The sequence below is a fragment of the Nilaparvata lugens genome, chromosome 2 (genome assembly GCF_014356525.2).
Source record: "Nilaparvata lugens isolate BPH chromosome 2, ASM1435652v1, whole genome shotgun sequence".
NCBI classification, from domain to species: Eukaryota; Metazoa; Arthropoda; class Insecta; order Hemiptera; family Delphacidae; genus Nilaparvata; species Nilaparvata lugens.
This window is the reverse complement of record NC_052505.1, coordinates 64,681,904-64,705,452: the sequence shown is the minus strand read 5'-3', so window position 1 is coordinate 64,705,452 and position 23,549 is coordinate 64,681,904. Positions and strand designations below refer to the sequence as shown.

The window sequence follows — 23,549 nt, the reverse complement described above, 5'->3', positions numbered from 1 at the left end:
TATTGATAAGATTTTTCATATTGATGACATTATGAATGGACATCTAATATTATGAATAGCAGGTGAATATTCAATGGTCAAGTGGAAATTTCCTTGTAAAAAGCTATGGAATATTTATTTCCATTTGGATTACATATGGCCAGGTGGAATCAAAATGGAAACTTCGTTTCTGTTTTCTTATATTGTATCTTGTGAGAAATAAAATCTCATTATTTCAAGGTTTTCATCAAATTCCTCACTCCATACTTAAATAAACATTTAGTTTTCACTACAGCTTGAATTTGAAACTGAGCTACTTATAATCGTGTCTTGGTATAGCACGAGTCTCACCCATAGCAAGTAGTTAAACGATAGATTGATGAGTGAATTTTGTTGATGTGTTGAAGGTTAAAGAAGTTAATTTGGTGAAGGTGAATTGTTTGTTTCTATAGTGAGATTCACTTCAAACTGTCGGTGTTCTCTATTAATATAATCAATGTCCCCCATAGAATCAATGCTGACATATCTAAGTGGATCTCACTTATTAAAACTAATGGATTTCTACTGATATTGAGCCAGATTAGAATGAAATTTCCAAGAATAGAATTTAAAAATTTTCTTGGAACACAAATTTCATTTGACAAAAACTAGTAGCTCAATGGCCAACATTTTTTATATCTGCGGCGAGTAGAATCTATCACGTTCCCAATATTTTCAATTTTGGAATAAAGTGTGAAGCCGTGTCCACACTGAACAAATGTTCGGCAAACATGTTTGTTGAGGAGCTCAGGGACAAACATTCTAAAGAGTTTGGACAATCATTGTTTGTCAAACAAAAAATTACTGTTTTTCCAAACATTTTCAGTGTTCACAGCTGTAAAACATAAAACCTGTTCTCCCTACTTACAAAATAATATTTAGTTTGTTGACTCGTCCACACTGGCCACGGGCAAACATTGTTTGTCAAACGTAATAAAATTTGCCCAAGCTATTTCAATAAACATGTTTGTCGAACATTTGTTCAGTGTGGACACGGCTTAAAAGTTAGGCCTACTGTAGAAATGACAATTCCATTTTCTATATTCATTTTAGCTGAGCAATTAGTTAATTCGTCATCCATTGATTCATTAGATACAACACTTGGATTAAACATATAATTATTTGTTACAAATCAATCATAATAGAATAAGTTCAATATTATCAGGATCGATTCATGACATGATGAAAGATGTGGATGTATGAAGGTGAAGACTATCACAGTCAACAATGCTTTGGTTGCCAAGGGTTCTAAATCATATTGTGGGAAGGAGAAAACAGAGAATTTCTGAATGGAGGAATAATTCTTCTCTAAAATTAAAAATAAAACTATTCTTTGTTTTGATATATTTCAATTGGAGAAGTCACAAGACTGTCATGAACGTTTCTCAATCTCAAGTTTCACTCTGAGTAGGAATTCGGGCGACTGAGGTCTTTTCAAATTCGATAAGGTGAGAATCTTAATCAAGTTTAATGTACTTACTAGGATAACTAAATACTCACAAGCTTTCCCAGTAGCTATCAAGTGGTATCCATGTGTGAAAGAACGATTTATTTTGTTGTTGGCACTTAATCCACTCGTAAAATCGTGAAGAAAGTTGAAAGCACACACTCGCGGTCACTTAATCCAGTTCACTTGTCACATTCATCCCAATGCTCCATAACCTGACAATCCTACTTATTTATCACTAGGTCAGTTGCTGGTGACTTGGACAACTAAGCTAGCCTAGTTGCTACTAACAGAAATCACTAGACCGTGATAAATTGTTAGATAATGCGCTCCATATAAATTATCCTATTACGTACAAACGAACAAACTAGAATTGTTGTCGGAAAATAGCCTAAATGATAGGACAACGACTTGATTGCCTATTCTCGACTCGTCATGAAGAAGCTAGTTGGTCTGATTGAGGTGAGAGAGCGTTCCATCATCATCCCACTGTCAACGCCTGAAACAAAAGAAAATTCAATCTCATTCATCATGGATAACAAGAAGTTTGTAATGATTTTCAATACTATCATTTTCTCTGAAATGAGCTTAACTAGTCGATAAATAATCCCCACTATCATTAGAGCATCATCGAATCACATTCATTCATCGTTCATGATTGTCATCATTGTAGCATTTCATTGAGCGTGCTACAAAAAACTTACTTCGGAAACTGGAGATATGGTTTTTAAAGTACAGTATTTGTATTATGACATGGAAAATAATTATTGATGAATGAATAAATAGATGGATGAGAGAAGTGAATTGAGCGTTGAAGATATTTGGATTCAACTTCAAGAAATTGAAATCGTGATATCATCAACCATCTTCAATAGGCCTAATCATTTTTCTCTGCTCATCCCAATTTATTATCAGAATCTCTGTTGCATACATGGTGGTTTTGTAGTTTATTGCACTTGGAAAATATTGGATTCGTATCTTTCCGTTGGTTTTCCCAATTTTCATCGTATTGAAGCTCCTATTCTATTTTCATATTTTAATATTATATACAATATAATATTTTTGAATCGTCAGCATTGCATTGTAGATCTAATTTATGTAATTTATCAAAGAAAATTACTCTAGACAGATCCACGTCAACAAACGGATGGATTGTAGATAGCAGATGAAACACTGGCACTGGCACTTACCAGTGTTTGAAAGTATAATTTTGATCAGTTTACGTGATTCCTATCGATTTTCAGTCACGCTTTGCAAATTTGTTGTGACGTTTGAGTAATACGTATGCATTAAGGAACCATTTATGCACTTAGAATGATTAGGATGTCCGTTTTTGAGGCGTTTTGGCTTGTGAAGAGGCAATTTCTTGCCATCCTCCTGTCAGGAAAACGACTGGAGAGGGGTGAGGGGTTAGGAAGCCACACCCTCACTATAATGTCGATGACATTGGACTACTGACAAGTCACGCAAAATGCTTCGGACAAATCTATACACGTCCGTATAACAGGTTTCAGTGAATCGCATCACGTGAATTCACTTTACTGTCAGCATTGGTTGAATGGAGAGCATTGATTCTGCATTCAAGGAATTCTGACAGTTTGATAAGAATTCCATCATAGCAATAGCAACTTATCAAAGCGAAGCGGTGTGCTCAGTTGCTAATTACATTCGCAAATGAATTATTCATGTGAAACTGTAGTCTCCTAAGAAAGTTCTTGAAAGATAACTGCCGATAGTTAATTGAAGATTGGAGTTGTTGTGAATGATAATGTGTGGATGCTGCTGTAACTAGGACGAGAGCTCATATATCTATATCTATGATTTAAATACAAAATAAAACTTCATCAGCCTTCTAATCTATTTGAAAGATTTATAAAATAGGTATTTGATGAAAAATTGACTGTTTATTAAATTCCTAACCGTCTTTACAAGTGTGTGGGAGAAATGGGGGCTACTGTTCTATTGAAAAAAAAATGAGTACTTGTACATAATATATTCCAATTTCTGTCATTATGCAGAAAACCTATTGAACTGTGACAGAGGTTTCATCGAAAATCAATTGAACTGTGAGACGGGTTTCATTGAGAGTTTATCAAATTTCGAGAAAGGTTTCTTTCATTGAGACTCTGAATCTGATTTAGTTGAGAATAAATGTCACGTTTTGATAGCTGGCAGTCTAATATATTTTCTTTGAGACGGGTTTCATTAAGTAGAAGTTTCATTGAGAATTTATCAAATTTCGAGAAAGGTTTCTTTCATTGAGACTCTGAATCTGATTTAGTTGAAAATAAATGCCACGTTTTGATAACTGGTAGTCTAATATATTTCCTCCATGTATTATAACTCTATTTTGTCACATTTCGAATCAATTCACGTGAATGAAATCACGACCTTAGTCTGATTTTTTAATACATGGAAAATACATACTGAGGCTTGTAGAGAGGGTTCAGGAAGTTCAGGATAGGAAAAGGGAAAACAAAAAATACATATATATTCTACTCGAATAAATACTTTTTCCTTTGGAAGTATTAGTCACTAAAAAGCTTCAGCCCGGGTTGCACTCTAACCCTCTTTCTCACCACCCAAACGAACTCTATATTGTTCACTTTATCACACACACAACTCCACCTCCCTCCACCATCCAATACTAGATTTGTAATGAATGTGTCAAAGAGCTCCTTCAGAGACCATTTCTATTGGTTAGATAGCGGATTTGTTGCACCCTGTGATTACGCCGCCCAACACACGGATATTGGCGAATGACCCAGTGCAACTAGTCATATGCAATGCACTGTATTCTGTCAGCATTCCTCATGGATAACGTTAATGCCTCCCATTCAACCAATGCTGACTGCTGACACTGAATCGCACTATAATGTAGCGACGGTCCAGTAAGTAATTTAGGTGGCCTTGGATCGGGCGACAGGCGAGTGAGACTCACTTCATACTGTCACCATTCCTTATGGAAAACAGCAATGCTTATCACTGAACTAATGCTGACAGTTTGAAGGGGAAGTGACCACAGCTACTGCTACAGTAGCAGTTGGACTGTTGACTGCTTGCTTTGCTTGGCTTTGGAATTGGATGCATCTGGCTCTTGTATTGCCGACTCCAGTCAGTGACTTCCGGCTTCTTTGCCGACTGTCGAGGCTAACAGCTGGTCGGTCAACCAGCCACCATTCTAATCCAATTCGCGCTCTCCTTTCCACTAATCATTCTTTTTCCGCCCACCGACTGCTAATCCCAGATAAAAAGTGTTATTGTTTCTAATCACCTCACTAATGCCATCCATTAGTGAGTAGACCTGCAACGGTGATGAATCCGGAATTTAGGCGGGAATTCCCACAGGTTTTCTGAATCAGCGGTCATTCAACTTCATCAAACATATAGGCTGATCACACATTTTAAGACTCCAAGTAGTCATTGATTATTTGAAACTCATAAAATTGAAGATACAGTGTTGTAAATCATTCAATCTCAATCACCAACTAGATTTGAAATTTAAATTGTGAATACAGCCTAAATTTAATCCTGTAGCCGGTCTCGAACTTCAATTTGTATAATTTTGGATTGATTCAAATCCAATTTTAAAATTGAAATTCAAGTTGAGAGTGTTTAATTCATTTTTATTTAATGTCTAGTTCTAATTGTAACAACAGCATTTATACAATTTTGAAACTAAAGTAATAGGTCGTGGATCCAATATCATGAGAAAAAAATTGAAAAAGTATTATTATTTACACGATGTGAATAAATTCATTCTAAATATCTGTATTAAGAAAAAATTCACATAAACTATACTGATAGAAACTGATCCAATTGATCCAATGTTTAAACTAGTAGTTCTGCGAACAGTAGACCTCGTTCATGAATAAAATTAATAAGAAGGGCCAGTACAGTTAGTACAGTATATTGTGAATATTCAGCAATGTCATCTATTATTTTCTCCATTGAAAGTGCTAGAGACACTGTTTCCAGGGACACCGGACTCATCAAGGATGTACCTTTATATCATCTCCATATTTACAATATTAACATATATTACAACTTTTCTAATATTAATTATAAGAAATCGGTCAACTGACGGAAAAATGGAATATGCAGTAGGCAATTTAGACGATGAATCGTCTCACAGACAATAGTGAGACGGAAAATGATTCTAAATAAGATAGGTTTATTGGTGACAATGACAGGAGGTTGCTAATGATGTTTTTCATGAAATGTGGATTCAATGTTATGTCTTGTAATGCCTAATGTTAATGCTCACAACTCGGTTTCCGATCTCATATTTTATACTAAAAGGAAAACAAAAGACTTGACACTGCAGAGCGACACAAAAATGCACATTTTTAAAGGCGCATGCGCTACCTCATCCACTCTTTCACAGAGAAGATAATCCTTCTATTTTGTGGCTCTTTCATGAGCTGTCTTATGGTCTCATAGATACAGTGCGAATTCGAGCGAGACTACTACACCTCAGAATTTTACATTCATTCATTCTGCATTCATAAACTGATGCAGAACACTAATGTGTTTATAGGGGATTCTCATGCTTTCTCTCTTAAATAAATGAGTCTTTTACAATTTGAATAGGCTAATAATAATTAATTGTACAACAATTAACAATTATTGACAAACTGAAAGTTCAGTTAAACAATAATTAAAATAACTGATAGTTATGAATAAAAGAAGTTAGAGATTAAAGAAATGTTTATGATGTTGAATATTATCTATAACAACTAAAATAGTTGTTGATTGATATTTTTATGATAAAAATTGTCCACAACTAGAATAGTTGAGTTATCTGTAACATAGACAATAATAGTTATTTATGTATTAAGAGCGTGAAACTCGATTTTATCACTCGAATTACATACAAAAATTTTTCTACATCACTGCAGTATTGGATTCCAATACAATGAAGTTTTTTTTAAATAATCTATCCAATTAATTTGATAAATCAATTTAATAATAATAAGATGATTCAATTTAATTTTTCTATCTAATTATAATAATTTATTTCATAATGATATACCATTAGAATAAGATAAAACAATTAGTATCATCTGCAAAAAACTGGTAGGAACAAGATTTGAGCCTGGGTCCCACAATGTGAATGTTAACGCTCCAGACACCATGGGCTGGTGATATTGAAGGTGAAAAAGTAGGAACATGAATGAATTTTATTTGCCAAAAACAAAATACAAAAAAGCTTTACAAAAAATAAATATAAGTATAAAATGCTACTGCATTTAAACCAATATACCTAAATATATTTAATTAGATATAATAACGAAATGATATCCTTTATATTAAAAATAATAGTTATAAAATGAAGATTTGAGTTATGCTCAAATGCATAAGTACAGTAGGTGAGGCAAAAACACCGGCAAAAGGAAGACTCCTTGTGCGCCAGTGTGAGTCGTAAATCAGCTTAATCAGGGATGTAATATATAAACTTGAATCTAGCGTATGAAGTAAGTGTTCGAAAATATAATTTATAATATGAAGTTGATTATTGTATAAAAGTCAACGATTGGAAATAGAATTGAATTGCTGTATCTTCAAAGACGCTAGATACAAAAAGGTAACTTTCTCGATGGAGGCTGGTCTGCGGTTTTTTAAATTACAAAAAAAAACGGAGGTCTTATCAAAAATCGTTACACATACGTTTCTGCGCCTTGTTTCAAAGAACAAGCATACCAAATTCTATCCAAATCGAACAATAACTGCGACTGTAACAGCGGAACAAACAGACAAAAGCCGATCGAGTCGAAACTAAGACCTCAGCTTCGCTTTGGTCAAAATGTATTGAATGGGTACAATTAATTACCAATAGATTTAATATAGAGAATAATTTTTTTAAATCAAAGACAAGTGAAAGTGTTCCAAAATACATTATAAAATCTACATGTATCAATGTCCTAATCCATTCTAATCGTAATCAAAAACGTTTCTAACGTTTCTAGCGTGTGCACCCCTATATTATATTCAGGGTTATATTACAGTGGATATAAAATGCAAGTATTTGCAATTCAAATACTAACAACTAGCTGTCAGCCATTATTAAATGACAAGATCGGCACTACATAATTAATACTCTACAAGGTTTATGACCTATCGCATATAAGAATCGAACGGTTTTTCATCAACAATCCCTTCCATATTTCCAATTGAAGCAAATATTAGGCGTCGAAACTGATGTTAAAACTTGTTTCCTTGTCAGTTTACTGTATTTGAATTTAAACATAAAAAACATTTCCTCTTTCTTACGACTCATCTTGATTTCATTGAGGGTTCAGGACAGAAGAAATATTTTTGTAGTTTTGTACAATAAATAGGTTATATAGTCTTTTAGTGAGCAATACTAGTTTTTAATTTGATTTGTGAGAAATCTTTATACCGCATCATCATCTCAAACTCCAACAAGAAATTGGTTTGTTTAACGATTTTTATAAAAGAATATTTCCAAAAACATATTTTTCTGGTTCCATAGCTCAATCAAAAAAATGATGTGAGGGTGTGTTCTAAGAAAATAATATCTACAAGCAAACTTTGAGCCGATATAAAACAATAAATTGAATAACCATGTTATGCAAGGTGCATAAATGTTTTTAATGATGAGAGTTCAATTGATAACACTCTATTGTACTACGTCACTTCGTTCATAATCATCGCGACAATTCCTGAATCATGATGGAGTTAATTACTTATTATAGATACCTGGTTTGTCGTTCATTGCGGAAGAAAGTATAGGCTGCAAACTATAGTTATAATGGTAGTTTCGTTTCAAATGACATTTCAGTCATGATTTGCGGTCATATCAACTATCAAGTAAATAGGTGAGTTGTAGAATATTCGTAGAGGCACTGTCTGGTTGGTAGATGACATAACTTGACCTTGTTTTCAGAAATTCGAGATAAAAGCGCCTTCAAAGATAAAGAGCGTATGTAGGTAGGCATGCGTACTGAAGAACAGAATAATGCTATTCCAATTTAAGAATCACCTAATAATACTCACAATCAAAATCCATATACAGTTAATTTGTCGTCAAAGACTCTTTTTCAAACTTATCCTTCATAACTTTTGTATTTGAACTGCTCAATTCGGAGAAAGTAATGTTTGTTGTCAGATAGAAACGTTTATAACATGGAATATTAAGACAATAATGTATAGAGCTATCTACACAAAATAGTGTTAATCAAAGACAATGTCTACTTTTTTTTCACAAATGGATAGCATGTATAGAAAAGCTGGAATTGAAATGTATTTACATTCAGAGTTCGAGCGCAGCCCTATCAATGAAAATAATACGGGTAATTTTTTCCTTAACATGATTTACATGATTACTGTGAAGGTTGAGGCATTTTTCATACCAGTGGACCAGTCTAGCAAACCCTTCTTCATAAAATGCTGCCGCCAAATGAGTTTATAAGTTATAAGTTTATAAGTGGGCTATGACATTGTTTTAAAGCATTGTTTTCTTGTTAGTATGGGGTCTCTGACCTCAAAGTCATGTCTTGAGTTTGGGAAAAAGATATGAGTTACTGACCAAGTCAGGTTTGTATGGTGGGTGATCGAAATCATCCCATTCGATTAGCTGAAGAGGCTGTTTGGATCAGCACTGTGAATCCGAATTGTCTCATGCATCACGACGATTTCGGAAGTCATTTCATTTAGTCTAAAATCTTCCGAGATCATTCACGTACAACATCATCATTAATAACGTTTTCCGCTTAAACTTGAATAATTTTTTGATAAAAAATTCATGCTGAACTATTGCATTTTGCTTGGAAAAACTAAAAACGCTACGTATATATCACTTGGCGGCAGACCCAAGTGAGACGGCCATGTTTGTGGGCTTATAACTCGGCAACATTTGACGATCTGGCCGCACCGATCACAGGGCGTTTGTTGGGGGATGATAAGCCTGTAAGAGTCGCCCCCTAACGCTTGTCTGTGTCTTATGATAAGGGATCGGAGGTTAAAAAAATGGTCCTCGTATATGGACTTGCATTACTCCACTTCTGATCGATTTCAAACAAAAAAACTATATATTTTAGTTTGTTGATTCAAACATGATATGTTTTCAATATTCAACTGACTGTGATGATTAGAATCCATGTTGGCTGAATTATTGATATTTTGAACTTTGAATAATAGAAATCACACGATAAAAACCTTATCCAACTGTGAATCACTAGAAAAAAAATTGAAGATTTATCAGCTAGTGTAAGGCCGTATTTGGGGTTACATGTGCCCAGCTGGCAATCGGTCGGTAGAGCATGAGATTTGAATATTTTTTATATCTTGACACCTGCTGAAATGAAAATACCATACAATTATTCTTACCAGCTCTTCGGTGAGCTTATACCAAATTCTGCTATCAATCGCTGCAAACTGCTGCTGCTTTGTCAATCGACAATCTATACCGCTGGATTGACTGGTCCCGCAATTATAGATCATGAAGAGACTGCAATACTGCTTCGACTTAATACTATGACCTTGTATTTCAGTTAATTTGATTTCAGTGAATGGATTGAACCATTTAAATAAATCTTGAGAACGTATTATTTCTGAAGATTTAATGATCGGTACTGTATATCGCTGATTTATCCAACTTATCCGATGAAGAATACAGTTGGTTGATACTTCTATTAATGCGTCAATAATAATAAATAAAAATACTAGTACAAGATTGGTCATGCGTGAAGACAGGATTAAAAATGAAAAGAACACCATTCAATCAATAAATATATAATTACAATGAAATCAACGAGCAAAAAATAATATATGAAACAGTAAAAGCAAAAAACAATATGAGAAATACACAAGAAAAATATCACAGCTCGCTCAATTAAAATGATTACTTTGCTCAATAGCATCAATTAACAAATTTCATGATTTTAATATCAGCATACATTTTACAGATTCCTATAGCTCAATTATTCGACTCGCTTCTGCTTATCGAATATTCCAATAATATTTGATACTTTAAATATAAAAATCTCAAGGTATAGGTTCGGCCGTCAGTGGAAGTTAGATAAATAATTTATGTTGTGAACTTGAGCTTCTATGATTCTTATTATGCTAATAATACTGATATTTGAATACATTAACTGAGCATATTTAATGATTTCAAATAGTGATATATAATTTAACATTCAATTCTCATATATATATTTTTTACTTTCCTTGCCCTATTACCATAGGTAAGGAAAGTATTGCTTTCCAAAAAAAATTTAAGGTACCCTAATTTCATGTTTTTACTTTCCTTGCCCTATTACCATAGGTAAGGAAAGTATTGCTTTCCAAAAAATTTAAGGTACCCTAATTTCATGTTTTCTATACGTTTCATTACTTTCCTTACCTATGATAATAGGGCAAGGAAAGTAAAAACATGAAATTAGGGTACCTTAAATTTTTTTGGGAAAGCAATACTTTCCTTACCTATGGTAATAGGACAAGGAAAGTAAATATATATATATATATATATATATATATATATATATATATATATATATATATGAGAATTAAATGTTAAATTATATATCACTATTTGAAATCATTAAATATGCTCAGTTTAGGTAAGGAAAGTATTGCTTTAAAATACTTATATAATACAAATACTAAAAGCAATACTTTCCTTACCTATGGTAATAGGACAAGGAAAGTAAATATATATATATATATATATATATATATATATATATATATATATATATATATGAGAATTAAATGTTAAATTATATATCACTATTTGAAATCATTAAATATGCTCAGTTTAGGTAAGGAAAGTATTGCTTTCCAAAAAAAATTTAAGGTACCCTAATTTCATGTTTTCTATACGTTTCATTACTTTCCTTACCTATGATAATAGGGCAAGGAAAGTAAAAACATGAAATTAGGGTACCTTAAATTTTTTTGGGAAAGCAATACTTTCCTTACCTATGGTAATAGGACAAGGAAAGTAAAAAATATATATATGAGAATTAAATGTTAAATTATATATCACTATTTGAAATCATTAAATATGCTCAGTTTAGGTAAGGAAAGTATTGCTTTCCAAAAAAAATTTAAGGTACCCCAATTTCATGTTTCCTATACGTTTCAAGGACCCCTGAGTCCAAAAACATGATTTTTGGGTGTTGGTCTGTGTGTGTGGGTGTGTGTGTGTGTCTGTGAAATTTCGAGTCAATCGGTTAATTAGGAATGGAGTTATCGTCCATTCCTAATTAACCGATTGACTCGAAATTTTAAACTTAAGGTCCTTATACCATGAGGATCCGACAATAAGATATTCAAAATGGCGGATAATGGCTAAAAAACCATGTTTTCCACGGTTTTCTCGAAAACGGCTCTAACGATTTTCTTCAAATTTATACCCTAGATAGCTATTTATAAGCCCTATCAACTGGCATGAGTCTCATTTCTGGGAAAATTGCAGGAGCTCCGTGATATTCTTGAGAAAAATGGCGGATAATCACTAAAAAACCATGTTATTCACGGTTTTCTCGAAAACGGCTCCAACGATTTTCTTGAAATTTATACCATGGATAGCTATTTATGAGCCCTATCAACTGACATGATTCTCATTCCTGGGAATATTGCAGGAGCTCCGTAATATTCTTGAGAAAAATGTCGGATAATTACTAAAAAACCATGTTTTTCTCGATTTTCTCAAGAATGACTTAACCGATTTTTTCAAATTCATACCCTGTATAGTTATTTATCAGCTCTATCAACTGGCATGCGTCTCCTTTCTGGGAAACTAATGAGGGGTCCACCCCATCCTTGAGAAATGGACTTTGCAACCTCGTTCTCGTGCATGAGGTAGGTAGGTAGCAAAGTTAGTAGACAGAAGGTTGGTCACTCATCTATAGTATTTTAGTTGAAATGCAATTGGAGTGGGGGAACTGCAGCCGTGACGTAGGCTGTAGTACAGAGTAGGCAGAATATCGCATTCTTGAAAATCATACGGTGACCTGTAGTCAAATTATATAACACAAACATTTTTTGACATGCAAGCTTTCTGTTTCTGCTTTACAATAATTATCAAAACATTTGAATAATACAACCTTTTTGCAATATAAAAGCAAAAAACCACCTCCTTACCTTCCCTTTCAAACCCTTAAGGTTTCTTTATCTTCTAGGTCGTGTTTATATTTTGTAGTTTGGCTATACATCAGCTTGTGAATTTCGGGGATGAGATATTTTGATTCTCGTAGAACATGTGCTCGATACCAGCATGTGTTCAGTGCATTTATATGAATGAAATTCATTGGATTTATCGGGATCGGTTTATTGTTTTATTGAAATGCATTGGTTTATCATGATTTTTTATGGGCTAATCTGAAATTATAATAGTATAACGTTGTCTACTAACGCTTTTCCAGCTTATTAACTTTTTCGTGTCACGTGTTTAGATTCTTGAAAAACTTTCAACTTCATTTTATTCATACAAGTTGAATAAACTTGATATATTAAACAACATCATTAGAATTAGTGATTAATTTGCTATAAGTATGGAGAATTTTTAAGTTCTAGGTCAATCTTGAGGGGATTAAACGACGATGTATTTGAAGATACAGTGAATAAACTCTATGCTCAGTGTGGTTACTCTATCACTTTTTTACCAAAGACCTTAAAGAGATATAGACCCACAATGCCTATGCCTTCCCAATGATAGCTCTTACTTGAAATTGAAGGCCGTCATTGGGGTATTTTAGCATGAGATATTATATATACCATATTTGTAATACTATAGATCACAAAGGCATTGGTGGCATCGGTATGTAATAATCTTATGGGTTGCCCCCTCAATGGCGGATTTCAATTCCAAGTACGACACTAGCGCTGCATGTGAGTCTATGAATCTTTAAGGTCTTTGTTTTTTACTACACGTGACGTCACGCTGGCATTCCCCCCACCACTTCGAATCTTACACCTGTGAGTGATCAACCTTCTGTCTACTAACGTTGGGTAGGTAGAGCAGTTCATAAAAAGAACACATAGTCGAGATATTTTATCTGTAGAACAGCTGTTTTGACGACTTTTAAAAAATCATCGAATTTCACAATTTACACAAAGGAAAAAGTACTCTGAAAAACAAATTTTCGTAAGTATAAATAAATAAATTATATATACACATAAATATAGAAGTCTGATCGTAGTTTCAAATATGTTGCCGCCAATCGTCATTATGTTATTCCCCCAAATTATTCTCGTTTGAGAATGGGGCTTACAGTTCAATGAGCAAGGAAAGTTGTGTGAGTGTACTACACCAGATTTTTAAATATGACTCTTCCCTTATTAATAAATATTACTTGCACAATTAAGTCTAAATCAAGCTTGATTTTTAAGGAATACCTTCGACGAGCTAGCTTTATGAAATTTCTATTCATTCATAGCACTGACGATCCTCTCTATAAATTACATTTCAATAACTTATGTGCGAAGATTTTTCACATATTTAAAGATGTAGCATGGATTCACCTCATGTGCCTTTCTGGTGGGCTGCTGTCGTCCTGTCCAATGGGATATTTAAGTTAATAACTCATGTCATAGTGCGACTTCACTGAGTTAGGGTTATTACTTATTAAAAGTCTTTGATACTTAAACTTTGGCAATAAATAAAAATTTAATTTTTATAAGGGATTCTGTCTATTGCTCTGGTGATGGCTGGCGTCTTGGTCGGTCTCTGGCAAGCAAGTGGGGAGTTGGTCTTCCCTTATTCTCTTTCAACAATACTTCTGACTCTAAATTTGCATAAAATTTGAATATCTTTTCCTATTGGTGGATTTCAAATAATACGCGATGACGCAATTTAATACTGTCAAATAGTCCATATTACTAGAGCATATTACTATCTTAAAATTGAATATTTTTATCCTTAACTCTTATTTTATTTTAATTAAATTGTTCCATACATTCTACAACAATTACAAATTTTTATAATTTCAATAAAGACCATGTGGAGATTTTGAATCAAATACCTTTTAGCACCGAGCAAATACTATGCTCTGATTGGTAAATAGTCAGATTCGGCTCAAGTGTACCGTACAGAATATATCAATGCGCGTAGAAAAATTAGGTCTTATTTCCTTTTTATTTTTTATTATATTTTTGTATTTTATATTTGCTCACATATATTAATAAACATTCATATATACCATTCAAACATTCATAACTTTTATTTTGCATGTGTGCCAAGCACTCCTTTTAATTCAGGCCTTTTCCCAAGTTATAATAGTAAATTTAATACGCAATAGACTAGAGCCATTATTGTAAGTGGGTTAGCGAAATAAATTATTTTCTCTCTCTATTATGAACGGCCATGACTTCGAGTTTCCCATGATAGATATTTAAAAATTGTGGCTCCGAGTCGTCGAGGAATGTAGATTATGGAATTATCTCTAAAACTTAGCCTTCTTGTCGCGACATAAAGTGCGATAAGTTGGAAAACAGCAAGCATTGAAATTATAACAAACTACCGATTTTGCAGTTACTATTTGGTCCAAAGGCTCTAGAAGCCACGCGACGATTGGTCAAATTGCTTCCCTTCGCCCAATAGGAGACCTGTTTCTAAATACAGTAGTGGGGGGATTCCCCAGTCGCGAGACCAGATTACGTTTCGGAGGACACTTTGCTAGGAGCACTACGAGAGTAAAGATGTAGTCATTATGTTTCCCCCTTTTTGGGCAGGTTTACAAGTTTATATAATTAGTTAATGTAGGAGCTAGTTTTATTTTTTATTAAAGTTTAAATTTTCTAGTAGTGCCATGTCCTGAAAGGTTTAATTGTGTTTCTTCATCATGTACGAATAATTGTTTCTTCAAATAACCGCTAAGCGTTTCATGTGTGTCCCCAAACCAACTTCTTGTACTACCACCCCTTTGGTTCCGCAACTTTATGTAACACCGCTTCAAGACACCCGTTCAGACGACAGGTCTAGGGACGTAAGAGGACGTCGCCGTCAAGCCAAATTCAACCGGTAAAAGCTCACCGCCAAAAACAAGGTACTGTAACCCCGACGATAAAGCAACGTACAGACCAACGAAGTGATTAATTTGCTATAAGTATGGAGAATTTTTAAGTTCTAGGTCAATCTTGAGGGGATTAAACGACGATGTATTTGAAGATACAGTGAATAAACTCTATGCTCAGTGTGGTACTCTATCACTTTTTTACCAAAGACCTTAAAGAGATATAGACCCACAATGCCTATGCCTTCCCAATGATAGCTCTTACTTGAAATTGAAGGCCGTCATTGGGGTATTTTAGCATGAGATATTATATATACCATATTTGTAATACTATAGATCACAAAGGCATTGGTGGCATTGGTATGTAATAATCTTATGGGTTGCCCCCTCAATGGCGGATTTCAATTCCAAGTACGACACTAGCGCTGCATGTGAGTCTATGCATCTTTAAGGTCTTTGTTTTTTACTACACGTGACGTCACGCTGGCATTCCCCCCACCACTTCGAATCTTACACCTGTGAGTGATCAACCTTCTGTCTACTAACGTTGGGTAGGTAGAGCAGTTCATAAAAAGAACACATAGTCGAGATATTTCATCTGTAGAACAGCTGTTTTGACGACTTTTAAAAAATCATCGAATTTCACAATTTACACAAAGGAAAAAGTACTCTGAAAAACAAATTTTTGTAAGAATAAATAAATAAATTATACATACACATAAATATAGAAGTCTGATAGTAGTTTCAAATATGTTGCCGCCAATCGTCATTATGTTATTCCCCCAAATTATTCTCGTTTGAGAATGGGGCTTACAGTTCAATGAGCAAGGAAAGTTGTGTGAGTGTACCACACCAGATTTTTAAATATGACTCTTCCCTTATTAATATTACTTGCGCAATTAAGTCTAAATCAAGCTTGATTTTTAAGGAATACCTTCGACGAGCTAGCTTTATGAAATTTCTATTCATTCATAGCACTGACGATCCTCTCTATAAATTACATTTCAATAACTTATGTGCGAAGATTTTTCACATATTTAAAGATGTAGCATGGATTCACCTCGTGTGCCTTTCTGGTGGGCTGCTGTCGTCCTGTCCAATGGGGATATTTAAGTTAATAACTCATGTCATAGTGCGACTTCACTGAGTTAGGGTTATTACTTATTAAAAGTCTTTGATACTTAAACTTTGACAATAAATAAAAATTTAATTTTTATAAGGGATTCCGTCTATTGCTCTGGTGATGGCTGGCGTCTTGGTCGGTCTCTGGCAAGCAAGTGGGGAGTTGGTCTTCCCTTATTCTCTTTCAACAATACTTCCGACTCTAAATTTGCATAAAATTTGAATATCTTTTCCTATTGGTGGATTTCAAATAATCCGCGATGACGCAATTTAATACTGTCAAATAGTCCATATTACTAGAGCATATTACTATCTTAAAATTGAATATTTTTATCCTTAACTCTTATTTTTCCATACATTCTACAACAATTACAAATTTTTATAATTTCAATAAAGACCATGTGGAGATTTTGAATCAAATACCTTTTAGCGCCGAGCAAATACTATGCTCTGATTGGTAAATAGTCAGATTCGGCTCAAGTGTACCGTACAGAATGTATCAATGCGCGTAGAAAAATTAGGTCTTATTTCCTTTTTATTTTTTATTATATTTTTGTATTTTATATTTGCTCACATATATTAATAAACATTCATATATACCATTCAAACATTCATAACTTTTATTTTGCATGCTATAAATATACGAAACCCTCTTGTCCTTGTCTTAACGAATGCTACCTAGATGCAAATATTTTGCTAGTGAGTATCTGATTAAATTGTAGATGTTCGGCTTAATCGTTATTCATATTGCCGACAAGCGTTGTTCATATAGAACCTAACCTAAAACTCATACAATATTATTATTTTATTAAATAATTGAGAAATTGATTTTCATCTCAAATTGTCAGCCATAATCTTATCTATATCTTCGATTGATAACACCATTGGTGACAGATATTTTTGTTTTTCTGTCTGAGACCTAGTAATTCATTTCAATTAATGAAGTTTTGTATCAGTATCAAAATGCACCGTCAGACTAGACAAACCAAGATCAAATGAGTTCAGGGTGAAAACGGCCATGATCTAAAATGTTAACGATGTTTTAAACATCAAAACTGCTGGTCCAATTTTAATAGTTATTCTAAACAATAATCCAGTAACATTATGGATGAGAGGAGTGAAATTATCTTGAAAGTAATCGAAAGTCTACTAACGAAATAGAAGACATAAAAAAGTAATTGTCATTACAGATAATTGTTCGACTCAAGGACCCAAAGATAATCTCAAGTGACAAATCAATGGAAATTGCCGAGTTCATTTAGAAGCATCCATGTCTTGAAACAATAATAATTATAGGTGGAGTTAACCTCTTACGAAACAGAAGCTGATGTGAGAAAGTAAGACAACCTTTGGAAACTAGAGAAGCGTCAAAGTTAAAAAGTCGAATTGAAGGTGTTAGTTTTGTAAGATGTTCATTGTGTTGGATAGAGCTTAGAGCTCAATACAATCGAGTGTGTTGTGCAACATTGTACTTGTATATAGATTAAATCGCAGAAATCGTTAATGCAGTTAACTGTTTATCCAAAGCTTGGGTTGACGCCCGTTGCTGGAGAAGAGGACCTGATCTATAACTGCCTATCTATAACTACCCACTAATCTATCTATATATACTTATAACAAGCAAACAATAACTACTGATGGCAGATACCTAGAAAGAGCGACACTATCTTTAGTCACTTTCTCTGTTTAGTGTCAACTTGAAGAACCGTTGGTTGTCAGCTAGAGTTGAGGTTCAAGAATGTGGTAGAATTTGGAACAAGCAATGTCAAATCTATTGTATAGATTTGAAGTGAAATTATTTTAATTGATTCAATGAGTCAGTAAAATCAACGTTCACTTCAGAGCCCAGTGCTGTGATGGTTTGAATTTTCTTTGTTCAATTGATAGGTTAAGAAAAAATATATATAATAAATAATATACAATTTTATTGCATGAATGCAATTTTTTCAAACCAAGAAAAGCTCAAGTGTGACTAAAAATATAGTGAAACTGATTCTGGATGACATATAGGCCCAAGTTGTACTTTAATTTCAAATACTGTGTAATGTAAAAATCAGAGTTTAGAGTGGATGAGGGTGTAGTATTAGAATGAACTCCACATTCAAAATATTTTTCCCAGTGAAAAGGTTCAAGCCTGACTCCAATACTATTTTCAATATTAGAGGAATGTGCATCTTTCCAATATGTCACGTAAATTCAGTTGAATATTCAGTAACGGAAATAGTTAATTCCAGTTACTCACTAACAGAAATTGAGCACAAAGTGACGTAATTTCTTCATTTTATATTATTACACACCTTTAGTGTGATACTCTTTTATATCTGCATTACATGAATTTGCAAAGATGCATTATTGTGACCAGAGGATAACTATCTTTACCAAGGACTGCATTATATGTGTTTAAGAATAATCATGCTGAAGGATGGCATGACACCAATGGAAAGCAATACAATATGAAATATTTTCTATTATTCAATCTTTGAATAGCTATAATATGATACTCATATATTGACATCATAATTGTTTGATTAATATATTTTATATAACATCAGGAAGCCAGAAACCATAAAAAATATGGGATATCAAAAAGAACATCTAGGAGAAAGAAAAAAACCAGGAGTAGCCATTCTGGAAAAGATTGAATAAGGTGATTCTTGAAAATCTCCAATCATAATCTTCATTATTCTATGTAGAATGAAATGTTCCCTTGATTTTTATTTTGAAGTATATTCATAGGTATTCTGATGTGAAAAAAATGAATTGAACTGAGTTGCATTTAATTATGTTGTTAAATATATGTATAGTTATCTTAATATATTATAAAATATTACTTTAATACTGATATTGGCTTGAATATTGAAATAAAATTCTTTCACTGCCACTGATGAAATGATAAAGACTTTCGTTTCAGAGAAGGGAAAACACACATAACTTACTCTTTACTGGAAGTAGTCCGACCTGGAAAAGGATGACGAAGGTGATTTATATAAAAAGTGTGTTACTTCTTCTGTGCACGGCCATTGGTGGATTTTCCTTCTACGTTCACGTTCTCTTGGAAATTCCACGGAATAATCGAGCAAGGAAGAGCAACAATCTTCAAGAGTATGCGGATTACATTGAATAGGGTCAGGTTTTTGATCCTGACATAAACGAAAAAGGCAATTTCTTAAAATAGAAGACGTCGTCATAATGTACAAATGAATATGAGTGTGAGTGTGGCAAGTTGGGTGCAATAGAATAATATTGTGAAAAATAGCCCATCTCCCCACTCTCCAATACAGTATTATCGTGAAATTCAAGTAAGGAGGCTAAGTAATAAAAAAGTAAATAGTTTTTAAAACTATACGTTTTTCAAAATGTCCCTATAATACACGTAAATAATGAATCTATAATGAATTTCAATCCGGAATGTAGACTGAAACTACAGTATTATTCTTGGCTTAATTTTTGTTTCTTTGTGTAATCTGAAGTGTAGTTGGTTTCTTCAAGTAAAGATTTGGCAACAATCATTGAGTATTTAAAGTACCGTTCAGAAGAAATTTGAAGTAGTACAAAGAGAATGGTAAAATTTGCAGAATTATTTATAGTGTCAATAGAAGTGATTCAGGTGTCCTTGATGGTAAGCCAATTCACGACCGCTTCTAATTAACTCATACCTTGGTAATTTGTGAGTGACTGATACACAAAACAATGGAATAAGTTGAACAAAATTCTGTCATAGCTATAACTGAGAATATTCAAAGTGGTGTGGGATTGATCGTGGGTCGAATAATGAAATCATTTGATTAATTAAGCTACTAGTAATCACAATCTCCAATATAAATAAAGTAATTTTCCTGGTTGGTGGCACTTAAACACGGAATTTTACTAGTAAAAAAATTACAATGAATGGAAAATAATAATAATGCTAAGTTTGTTTCAGTCCAGCCTGATTTAAAACTGAATTCCAAGTTCTTCCAAGTATTTACCCTTCATTTTTGAACTGAGAATTCCATACTTTGGAGAAGAGAATAAAGTTTCATAATTCGTACATGATGAATATTCATAAATGAATCAATAAATCTGGACACAACCTCATCTCGATTATTTTTATCAAAGTTCGGGAGAGGAAAAGTTTGTTTTGGATGAACTGATCACATGTAAATCATGAATTGTGTACTTCAAGAATGAATAGAGTAGTGCGTGATCATGGAAATGAGAATAAACCAACAGAGATTTTTTGTTGGAAGCCGGCAATCTTTATTAGTAGAAACTCCAAGCTATTCATTTCAGTTTCAACTCTCATTGTCTGAATCAAAGAAGAAATTACATTTTACATGCCCATTAATTTTATAGATCTCAGACAATAAATGATTAACTATAATTTTATTTTGAAGAGCACATACAATCTCAAATATATTATCAAATATCATTTTGTCACGCAGAAATTATTATTCAAATTCAAACCTTTGCATTTTTTGATTGAATGCATGAATAAAAATGGTGCATAGCGTAAACTTTGTCTCTTCAAATCATCTGCGACACACTTCAAACTGCAAAATCAACTTTGAACTCACAAACAGAAATTCCATTGTGACAATAAATTATTCCTGGGTCATAATTTCTTCTTATCGAATCACATGCTCAATAGAAGATAGGAGTACCTCATAAAAATTTTATGATTTCTTGTCGCATGAATTCTTTAGATGGGTACCAGTTCAAAAAGGTGATGTACAGTTCATAAGGAAAAATCAGAGTTCAATTTTTTATAATTTATTCTCTAATAGGCAGTGATGTGATCAGTTTTGAACGCAATCAGAAAATGAAATTATTCTAGATATGATCACGTTGAAGCAATAGGAGAGTCATCTCACAAAAGATGTGACTTTGTCAGAAGTAAGATTACAAAAAATAATTAGAATCAACCAACGATCATTATAGGTGAGTTCAACCCCCCCCCTCCACAAAACGTGCACGATACAATATTTTCACACTTTCAGGATATGAATTCCTTATCATATAGGCACCAAGAATTGCCTGATTATTTTCAATTTTCCCATCGCCTTATATATAATAGCAATTAATTCAAAGTAGTAGAGTTCTCATAAAGACTCGAGAGATACCATATATTATGTTTTCATTGAGACATATTTGACTCAACTGACTATACATCTTGTAATAAAAAAATAAGAATAAAAATTAAACTTGTCCTTTAAACAAACAAACCACATGTAATTTGGTCCAGTATGATGTTTTCAGTGAGGCTAGCTTCACACGCTTTCGGTTTCATTCGGTTCGGTTCGTCTCGTTACCGAAAACGAATGAGGCTTTTATACATGTCAGGTTTTAATTCGTACAGTTCTAATTGGGTATTTTCTTCTCAAACACAGCTGTGTTTGGATTTTCACAGTTCATGCTAGTATATTTAAATATAACAGTTGGTGTCAAATTGTAAGATGTTATTTCTTGAACAACAAAATTTTAAAGTTAATTAAAAATTGTGAATTATTTAAATAGTTTCTTTTTATCATGTTAATTTTGGAAGTTCAGTGAGATTATTTTTTTAATTGAAAATTTGTTCCTTGTTTTGACACATGGTATAAAAAACTTCATCTCTTCTCTCCATTGATGAAATCATGTAATATTCGTGGAAAAATAAAAAAATAAAATTTCTCACTAAGTTTTATCTTTCAAATTTTTATAACAAACTATTCATTGAGAAAAATGTTTCTGTGGACTAACAGAAATGAATCGACCATATGATTTTGACTTGGAAAATTTTGAAACAGATAATGACGATAAAATAAAAACAAAAAATCTGGTGTGGTACACTCACACAACTTTCCTTGCTCATATTTGAAACTACGATCAGACTTCTGTCAGTATATTATGTGTATATATAATTGTTTTCAGAGTACTTTTTCTTTGTGTGAATTGTAAAATTCGTTTATTTTTTTCAGTCGTCATTTTTTTAAAGTCGTCAAAAAAGTTGTTCTACAGATGAAATATCTCGACTATATGTTCTTTTTATGAACTGCGCTACCTACCTACCTCATGCACGAGAAGGAGGTTACTAAGTCCATTTCCCAAGGATGGGGTGGACCCTCCATTGGTTTCCCAGGAAGGAGACTTATGCCAGTTGATAGAGCTGATAAATAACTATACAGGGTATGAATTTGAAAAAAAATCGGTCAAGTTATTTTTGAGAAAATTGAGAAAAACATGGTTTTTTAGTAATTATCCGACATTTTTCTCAAGAATATTACGGAGCTCCTGCAATATTCCCAGGAATGAGAATCATGTCAGTTGATAGGGCTCATAAATAGCTATCTAGGGTATAAAATTGAAGAAAATCGTTAGAGCCGTTTTCGAGAAAACCGTGAAAAACATGGATTTTTAGTCATTATCCGCCATTTTTCTCAAGAATATTACGGAGCTCCTGAAATTTTCCCATAGATGAGACTTATGCCAGTTGATAGGGCTTATAGATAGCTATCCATGGTATGAATTTGAAGAGAATCGTTAGAGCCGTTTTTGAGAAAACCGTGAAAAACATGGTTTTTTTAGTCATTATCCGCCATTTTTCTCAAGAATATTACGGAGCTCCTGAAATTTTCCCAGAGATGAGACTTATGCCAGTTGATAGGGCTTATAAATAGTTATCCATGGTATAAATTTGAAAAAAAAAATCGTTAGAGCCGTTTTCGAGAAAAACGTGAAAAACATGGTTTTTTAGTAATTATCCGCCATTTTTTCCGCCATATTGGATTGTATTTTATTGAATTTCTTATTGTCGGATCCTCAAGGTATAAGGACCTTAGTTTAAAATTTCAAGTCAATCGGTTAATTATGAATGCAGTTATCGTGTTCACAGACATACACACATACACACACACACATACACACACACATACATACACACACACACACACACACACACACACACACACACACACACACACACCACACACACACACACACAGACCAACAGCCAAAAA

General features: G+C 33.3%; 1 protein-coding gene across 2 annotated transcripts in view; it reads right to left on the bottom strand.

The window, feature by feature from the left end:
* LOC111047722 (serum factor response D) overlaps nucleotides 1-23,549 on the bottom strand; it is a 282,522-nt gene that overhangs the window by 250,424 nt on the left and 8,549 nt on the right. For both annotated transcript variants that reach the window (XM_039422459.1, XM_039422461.1), the window contains exon 2: nucleotides 1,519-1,964. The gene's annotated coding sequence lies outside the window, so the exon portion shown is untranslated. The remainder of the gene's footprint in view (nucleotides 1-1,518; nucleotides 1,965-23,549) is intronic.